A 9,570-nucleotide genomic window follows, 5' to 3' on the forward strand; every position below is an offset into this window, starting at 1 on the left:
AGAGCACAAATTTGTTAGCATAAAAATAAAGCCAGAAAATGAAGAGCTGTTTAATCACTCAATTGGATTTTTCTGCCAGCATATTTCTTTTTCTCTGCAACCCACTGCTAAATTACATCAGAGATTACATCAGAGAAGGCCAGGTACCCTACACCATAACAGGGGGTTTGACATTTTGACTTGTCTACTTAAAGATCACCAAAATCTGATAACAAGGTCAATTAAGTCCCTGGGTGGGATTGAACCACCAACCTTTTGGTTAATAGCCTTACACACTAACTGATTGCGCCACAGCGACACTTTGCAAAAGTGCATACTGACAAAGGCTAATAAGCATTCATCTAGAACGATTCCTAGAAACATTTTAAAAAGTCAATAATGTGGAGAGTTTTTGTAAGATGTTTCTTCCATCAACCAATGAAGAAACACATTGGTACTTTCCCATGATGAGTGAGTGCTTCAGGATCTTTTGCACTTACATGTGCAGCAGAGTACTGTAATGGAAGCATGCTGGGTCCATAACCCAGAGGTAGGCAGATTGAAACTATCCTCTGCTATATGCATTTTTTTTGTTAATTAAAGTAATCCAAAACTGGGATTGATATTTTTGCTCTTTTATTTTTACTTAAAGTACAATAACTTTTACCATTTTAATTTGTTTTAATAGTATATTGACAGTATTGTTTTCTTTCAAAAATCCAATTAATTTTCTTTACCCGATTATTAAAATGGTAATTGACAAAAACAAACTACATTGTCACCAGAAGAGCAATACAAAATGTACAAGTGATATATTAAAATCATCTTTCCAGCTTGAATTTCAATGATGCATTGGGGCAACGATTTTGTGAGAAACATCTTCACCCTTAAATAAAGATTTTCTTAATTCCTTACCTGTGTGCTAATTAGATATCACCTTGTTTTTACATTAAATAGACTTCCACATGAGAAAACAGCAAAGATGCAGTGGCGTTAATGTTTCCTGGTGTCAACCTGTATTATTTCCGTAGATATTGAAATGAGGATGCATCTTGCTGCCTTTCCAATGAAGCAAGTTTAATTTAGTAATAGGTGAAAAACCATCCCTACAAAGATGTTAATCAGATACTTGGCTTTGTGGACACTTTTCAGAGAACAAATTTGTAATCATAAAAATAAAGCCAGAAAATGAAGAGCTGTTTAATCACTCAATTGGATTTTTCTGCCAGCATTTTTCTTTTTCTCTGCAACCCACTGCTAAATTGTGCTTCCTAGCTGTTTTTTTATAAAATCACTTAATCAAATCTAACTCTGATTACATCAGAGAAGGCCAGGTACCCTATACCATAAGAGGGGGTTTGCAATTTTGACTTGTCTACTTAAATATCACCAAAATCTGATCACAAGGTCAATTACGTCCCTGGGTGGGATTGAACCACCAACCTTTTGATAAATAGCTGAACACACTAACCGATTGCGCCACAGAGACACTTTGCAAAAAGCCCATACTGACAAAGACTAATAAGCATTCATCTAGAACGTTTACTAGAAAAACTTTAAAAAGTCAATAATCTGGAGAGTTTTTGTAAAATGTTTCTTCCAGCAACCAATGAAGAAACACATTGGTACTTTCGCATGATGAGTGAGTGCTTCAGGATCTCTTGCACTTACATGTGCAGCAGAGTACTGCAATGGAAGCATGCTGGGCCCATAACCCAGAGGTAGGCAGATTGAAACTATCCTTTGCTATATGAATTTTTTTTTTGTTCTTTAAAGTAATCCAAAACTGGGATTGATATTTTAGCTTTTATTTTTACTTAAAGTACAATAACTTTTACCATTTTAATTTGTTTTAATAGTATATTGACAGTATTGTTTTCTTTCAAAAATCCACTTAATTTTCTTTACCCTATTATTAAAATGGTAATTGACAAAAACAAACTACATTGTCACCATAAGAGCAATACAAAATGTACAAGTGATATATTAAAATCATCTTTCCAGCTTGAATTTCAATGATGCATTGGGGCAACGATTTTGTGAGAAACATCTTCACCCTTAAATAAAGATTTTCTTAATTCCTTACCTGTGTGCTAATTAGATATCACCTTGTTTTCACATTAAACAGACTTCCACATGAGAAAGCAGCAAGGATGCAGTGGCGTTAATGTTTCCTGGTGTCAACCTGTATTATTTCAGTAGATATTGAAATGAGGATGCATCTTGCTGCCTTTCCAATGAAGCAAGTTTAATTTAGTAATAGGTGAAAAACCATCCCTACAAATATGTTAATCAGATACTTGGCTTTGTGGACACTTTTCAGAGAACAAATTAGTTAGTATAAAAATAAAGCCAGAAAATGAAGAGCTGTTTAATCACTCAATTGGATTTTTCTGCCAGCATATTTCTTTTTCTCTGCAACCCACTGCCAAATTGTGCTTCCTAGCTGTTTTTATAAAATCACTGAATCAAATCTAACTCTGATTACATCAGAGAAGGCCAGGTACCCTACACCATAACAGGGGGTTTGAAATTTTGACTTGTCTACTTAAAGATCACCAAAATCTGATAACAAGGTCAATTAAGTCCCTGGGTGGGATTGAACAACCAACCTTTTGGTTAATAGCCTTACACACTAACTGATTGCGCCACAGCTACACTTTGCAAAAGCACATACTGACAAAGGCTAATAAGCATTCATCTAGAACGATTCCTAGAAACATTTTAAAAAGTCAATAATGTGGAGAGTTTTTGTAAGATGTTTCTTCCATCAACCAATGAAGAAACACATTGGTACTTTCCCATGATAAGTGAGTGCTTCAGGACCTCTTGCACTTACATGTGCAGCAGAGTACTGTAATGGAAGCATGCTGGGTCCATAACCCAGAGGTAGGCAGATTGAAACTATCCTCTGCTATATGCATTTTTTTTTGTTAATTAAAGTAATCCAAAACTGGGATTGATATTTTTGCTCTTTTATTTTTACTTAAAGTACAATAACTTTTACCATTTTAATTTGTTTTAAGAGTATATTGACAGTATTGTTTTCTTTCAAAAATCCACTTAATTTTCTTTACCCGATTATTAAAATGGTAATTGACAAAAACAAACTACATTGTCACCAGAAGAGCAATACAAAATGTACAAGTGATATATTAAAATCATCTTTCCAGCTTGAATTTCAATGATGCATTGGGGCAACGATTTTGTGAGAAACATCTTCACCCTTAAATAAAGATGTTCTTAATTCCTTACCTGTGTGCTAATTAGATATCACATTGTTTTCACATTAAACAGACTTCCACATGCGAAAGCAGCAAGGATGCAGTGGCGTTAATGTTTCCTGGTGTCAACCTGTATTATTTCAGTAGACATTGAAATGAAGATGCATCTTGCTGCCTTTCCAATGAAGCAAGTTTAATTTAGTAATAGGTGAAAAACCATCCCTACAAAGGTGTTAATCAGAGACTTGGCTTTGTGGACACTTTTCAGAGAACAAATTTGTTAGTATAAAAATAAAGCCAGAAAATGAAGAGCTGTTTAATCACTCAATTGGATTTTTCTGCCAGCATATTTCTTTTTCTCTGCAACCCACTGCTAAATTGTTCTTCCTAGCTGTTTTTATAAAATCACTGAATCAAATCTTACTCTGATTACATTAGAGAAGGCCAGGTACCCTACACCATAACAGGGGGTTTGAAATTTTGACTTGTCTACTTAAAGATCACCAAAATCTGATAACAAGGTCAATTAAGTCCCTGGGTGGGATTGAACCACCAACCTTTTGGTTAATAGCCTTACACACTAACTGCTTGCGCCACAGCGACACTTTGCAAAAGAACATACTGACAAAGGCTAATAAGCATTCATCTAGAACGATTCCTAGAAACATTTTAAAAAGTCAATAATGTGGAGAGTTTTTGTAAGATGTTTCTTCCATCAACCTATGAAGAAACACATTGGTACTTTCCCATGATGAGTGAGTGCTTCAGGATCTCTTGCACTTACATGTGCAGCAGAGTACTGTAATGGAAGCATGCTGGGTCCATAACCCAGAGGTAGGCAGATTGAAACTATCCTCTGCTATATGCATTTTTTTTTGTTAATTAAAGTAATCCAAAACTGGGATTGATATTTTTGCTCTTTTATTTTTACTTAAAGTACAATAACTTTTACCATTTTAATTTGTTTTAATAGTATATTGACAGTATTGTTTTCTTTCAAAAATCCTATTAATTTTCTTTACCCGATTATTAAAATGGTAATTGACAAAAACAAACTACATTGTCACCAGAAGAGCAATACAAAATGTACAAGTGATATATTAAAATCATCTTTCCAGCTTGAATTTCAATGATGCATTGGGGCAACGATTTTGTGAGAAACATCTTCACCCTTAAATAAAGATGTTCTTAATTCCTTACCTGTGTGCTAATTAGATATCACCTTGTTTTCACATTAAACAGACTTCCACATGAGAAAACAGCAAAGATGCAGTGGCGTTAATGTTTCCTGGTGTCAACCTGTATTATTTCCGTAGATATTGAAATGAGGATGCATCTTGCTGCCTTTCCAATGAAGCAAGTTTAATTTAGTAATAGGTGAAAAACCATCCCTACAAAGATGTTAATCAGATACTTGGCTATGTGGACACTTTTCAGAGAACAAATTTGTTATCATAAAAATAAAGCCAGAAAATGAAGAGCTGTTTAATCACTCAATTGGATTTTTCTGCCAGCATTTTTCTTTTTCTCTGCAACCCACTGCTAAATTGTGCTTCCTAGCTGTTTTTTTATAAAATCACTTAATCAAATCTAACTCTGATTACATCAGAGAAGGCCAGGTACCCTACACCATAAGAGGGGGTTTGCAATTTTGACTTGTCTACTTAAATATTACCAAAATCTGATCACAAGGTCAATTACGTCCCTGGATGGGATTGAACCACCAACCTTTTGATTAATAGCTGAACACACTAACCGATTGCGCCACAGAGACACTTTGTGAAAAATACATACTGACAAAGACTAATAAGCATTCATCTAGAACGTTTCCTAGAAAAACTTTAAAAAGTCAATAATCTGGAGAGTTTTTGTAAGATGTTTCTTCCAGCAACCAATGAAGAAACACATTGGTACTTTCGCATGATGAGTGAGTGCTTCAGGATCTCTTGCACTTACATGTGCAGCAGAGTACTGCAATGGAAGCATGCTGGGCCCATAACCCAGAGGTAGGCAGATTGAAACTATCCTTTGCTATATGCATTTTTTTTTTGTTCATTAAAGTAATCCAAAACTGGGATTGATATTTTAGCTTTTATTTTTACTTAAAGTACAATAACTTTTACCATTTTAATTTGTTTTAATAGTATATTGACAGTATTGTTTTCTTTCAAAAATCCAATTAATTTTCTTTACCCGATTATTAAAATGGTAATTGACAAAAACAAACTACATTGTCACCAGAAGAGCAATACAAAATGTACAAGTGATATATTAAAATCATCTTTCCAGCTTGAATTTCAATGATGCATTGGGGCAACGATTTTGTGAGAAACATCTTCACCCTTAAATAAAGATTTTCTTAATTCCTTACCTGTGTGCTAATTAGATATCACCTTGTTTTCACATTAAACAGACTTCCACATGAGAAAGCAGCAAGGATGCAGTGGCGTTAATGTTTCCTGGTGTCAACCTGTATTATTTCAGTAGATATTGAAATGAGGATGCATCTTGCTGCCTTTCCAATGAAGCAAGTTTAATTTAGTAATAGGTGAAAAACCATCCCTACAAATATGTTAATCAGATACTTGGCTTTGTGGACACTTTTCAGAGAACAAATTCGTTAGCATAAAAATAAAGCCAGAAAATGAAGAGCTGTTTAATCACTCAATTGGATTTTTCTGCCAGCATATTTCTTTTTCTATGCAACCCACTGCTAAATTGTGCTTCCTAGCTGTTTTTTTTATAAAATCACTGATTCAAATCTAACTCTGATTACATCAGAGTAGGCCAGGTACCCTACACCATAAGAAGGGGGTTTGAAATTTTGACTTGTCTACTTAAAGATCACCAAAATCTGATAACAAGGTCAATTACATCCCTGGGTGGGATTGAACCACCAACCCTTTGATTAATAACCAAACACACTAACAGATTGCGCCACAGAGACACTTTACAAACGTACATACTGACAAAGGCTAATAAGCATTCATCTAGAACGTTTCCTAGAAAAACTTTAAAAAGTCAATAATCTGGAGAGTTTTTGTAAGATGTTTCTTCCATCAACCAACGAAGAAACACATTGGTACTTTCCCATGATGAGTGAGTGCTTCAGGATCTCTTGCACTTACATGTGCAGCAGAGTACTGCAATGGAAAAATGCTGGGCCCATAACCCAGAGGTAGGCAGATTGAAACTATCCTCTGCTATATGCATTTTTTTTTTGTTAATTAAAGTAATCCAAAACTGGGATTGATATTTTTGCTCTTTTATTTTTACTTAAAGTGCAATAACTTTTACCATTTTAATTTGTTTTAATAGTATATTGACAGTATTGTTTTCTTTCAAAAATCCACTTAATTTTCTTTACCCTATTATTAAAATGGTAATTGACAAAAACAAACTACATTGTCACCAGAAGAGCAATACAAAATGTACAAGTGATATATTAAAATCATCTTTCCAGCTTGAATTTCAATGATGCATTGGGGTAACGATTTTGTGAGAAACACCTTCACCCTTAAATAAAGATTTTCTTAATTCCTTACCTGTGTGCTAATTAGATATCACCTTGTTTTCACATTAAACAGACTTCAACATGCGAAAGCAGCAAGGATGCAGTGGCGTTAATGTTTCCTGGTGTCAACCTGTATTATTTCAGTAGACATTGAAATGAGGATGCATCTTGCTGCCTTTCCAATGAAGCAAGTTTAATTTAGTAATAGGTGAAAAACCATCCCTACAAAGGTGTTAATCAGAGACTTGGCTTTGTGGACACTTTTCAGAGAACAAATTTGTTAGCATAAAAATAAAGCCAGAAAATAAAGAGCTGTTTAATCACTCAATTGGATTTTTTTGCCAGCATATTTCTTTTTCTCTGCAACCCACTGCTAAATTGTGCTTCCTAGCTGTTTTTATAAAATCACTGAATCAAATCTAACTCTGATTACATCAGAGAAGGCCAGGTACCCTACACCATAACAGGGGGTTTGAAATTTTGACTTGTCTACTTAAAGATCACCAAAATCTGATAATAAGGTCAATTACGTCCCTGGGTGGGATTGAACCACCAACCTTTTGGTTAATAACCATACACACTAACTGATTGCGCCACAGCGACACTTTGCAAAAGTACATACTGACAAAGGCTAATAAGCATTCATCTAGAACGTTTCCTAGAAACATTTTAAAAAGTCAATAATGTGGAGAGTTTTTGTAAGATGTTTCTTCCATCAACCAATGAAGAAACACATTGGTACTTTCCCATGATAAGTGAGTGCTTCAGGACCTCTTGCACTTACATGTGCAGCAGAGTACTGTAATGGAAGCATGCTGGGTCCATAACCCAGAGGTAGGCAGATTGAAACTATCCTCTGCTATATGCATTTTTTTTTGTTAATTAAAGTAATCCAAAACTGGGATTGATATTTTTGCTCTTTTATTTTTACTTAAAGTACAATAACTTTTACCATTTTAATTTGTTTTAATAGTATATTGACAGTATTGTTTTCTTTCAAAAATCCAATTAATTTTCTTTACCCGATTATTAAAATGGTAATTGACAAAAACAAACTACATTGTCACCAGAAGAGCAATACAAAATGTACAAGTGATATATTAAAATCATCTTTCCAGCTTGAATTTCAATGATGCATTGGGGCAACGATTTTGTGAGAAGCATCTTCACCCTTAAATAAAGATTTTCTTAATTCCTTACCTGTGTGCTAATTAGATATCACCTTGTTTTCACATTAAACAGACTTCCACATGAGAAAGCAGCAAGGATGCAGAGGCGTTAATGTTTCCTGGTGTCAACCTGTATTATTTCTGTAGATATTGAAATGAGGATGCATCTTGCTGCCTTTCCAATGAAGGAAGTTTAATTTAGTAATAGGTGAAAAACCATCCCTACAAAGGTGTTAATCAGAGACTTGGCTTTGTGGACACTTTTCAGAGAACAAATTTGTTAGCATAAAAATAAAGCCAGAAAATGAAGAGCTGTTTAATCACTCAATTGGATTTTTTTGCCAGCATATTTCTTTTTCTCTGCAACCCACTGCTAATTTGTGCTTCCTAGCTGTTTTTATAAAATCACTGAATCAAATCTAACTCTGATTACATCAGAGAAGGCCAGGTACCCTACACCATAAGAGGGGGTTTGAAATTTTGACTTGTCTACATAAAGATCACCAAAATCTGATAACAAGGTCAATTACGTCCCTGGGTGGGATTGAACCACCAACCTTTTGGTTAATAGCCTTACACACTAACTGATTGCGCCACAGCGACACTTTGCAAAAGCATATACTGAAAAAGGCTAATAAGCATTCATCTAGAACGTTTCCTAGAAACATTTTAAAAAGTCATTAATGTGGAGAATTTTTGTAAGATGTTTCTTCCATCAACCAATGAAGAAACACATTGGTACTTTCCCATGATGAGTGAGTGCTTCAGGATCTCTTGCACTTACATGTGCAGCAGAGTACTGTAATGGAAGCATGCTGGGTCCATAACCCAGAGGTAGGCAGATTGAAACTATCCTCTGCTATATGCATTTTTTTTGTTAATTAAAGTAATCCAAAACTGGGATTGACATTTTTGCTCTTTTATTTTTACTTAAAGTACAATAACTTTTACCATTTTAATTTGTTTTAATAGTATATTGACAGTATTGTTTTCTTTCAAAAATTCACTTAATTTTCTTTTCTGTGTGCTAATTAGATATCACCTTGTTTTCACATTAAATAGACTTCCACATGAGAAAGCAGCAAGGATGCAGTGGCGTTAATGTTTCCTGGTGGTAGTGGGGGACTGTGTTTGTGCTTTCCTCTGGTCAGCTCTGGTAAAAGTCAGATTTCTTTGTCTCAGATCTTCCTCTAGCCTTGTTCTTCTTTCGAGAGTTCCCTTGTGCTGCCTCAGTTGGATCTCCTTCACTTGACAGGGGCGTACCCGAGCAGCGACCCTCCCCAGCACTAGCCCAACTCCTACTTACCTGCCAGGTGAGATACTATGATCATGAAGGTGCTTCTCCCAGGGCAAGGCTCACCCATTGCACTCTGGGTGTGCTGCTCCTGCGATTTCCCCAAATGTGGGAAACTTGACTGCATAATTTGTGTTTCCCCTGGTCGGCTCTCGTATAATTCAGATCTCTTTGTCTCAGGTCTCTCTCCAGCCTAGTTTGCTGTCTGTTTCCACTTCTCTTTTCTTAAACCGCTCCCTTCTATGCCCTTGCGCACCTTAATTAAATCTAACTCTGATTACGTCAGAGAAGGCCAGGTACCCTACACCATAAGAGGGGGTTTGAAATTTTGACTTGTCTACTTAAAGATCACCAAAATCTGATCACAAGGTCAATTACATCACTGGGTGG

At 35.4% G+C, this 9,570-nt stretch overlaps 1 non-coding gene across 1 annotated transcript; it reads left to right on the forward strand.

Moving 5' to 3' along the window:
- Positions 1-9,184: 9,184 nt before the first annotated feature.
- LOC135012641 (U1 spliceosomal RNA) lies at positions 9,185-9,347 on the forward strand. The gene has a single exon (XR_010211574.1). It is a non-coding gene; the product is annotated as a U1 spliceosomal RNA (small nuclear RNA).
- The last annotated feature ends 223 nt before the right edge of the window (positions 9,348-9,570 follow it).

This window comes from Pseudophryne corroboree, unplaced genomic scaffold (assembly GCF_028390025.1).
Source record: "Pseudophryne corroboree isolate aPseCor3 unplaced genomic scaffold, aPseCor3.hap2 scaffold_2579, whole genome shotgun sequence".
NCBI lineage: Eukaryota > Metazoa > Chordata > Amphibia > Anura > Myobatrachidae > Pseudophryne > Pseudophryne corroboree.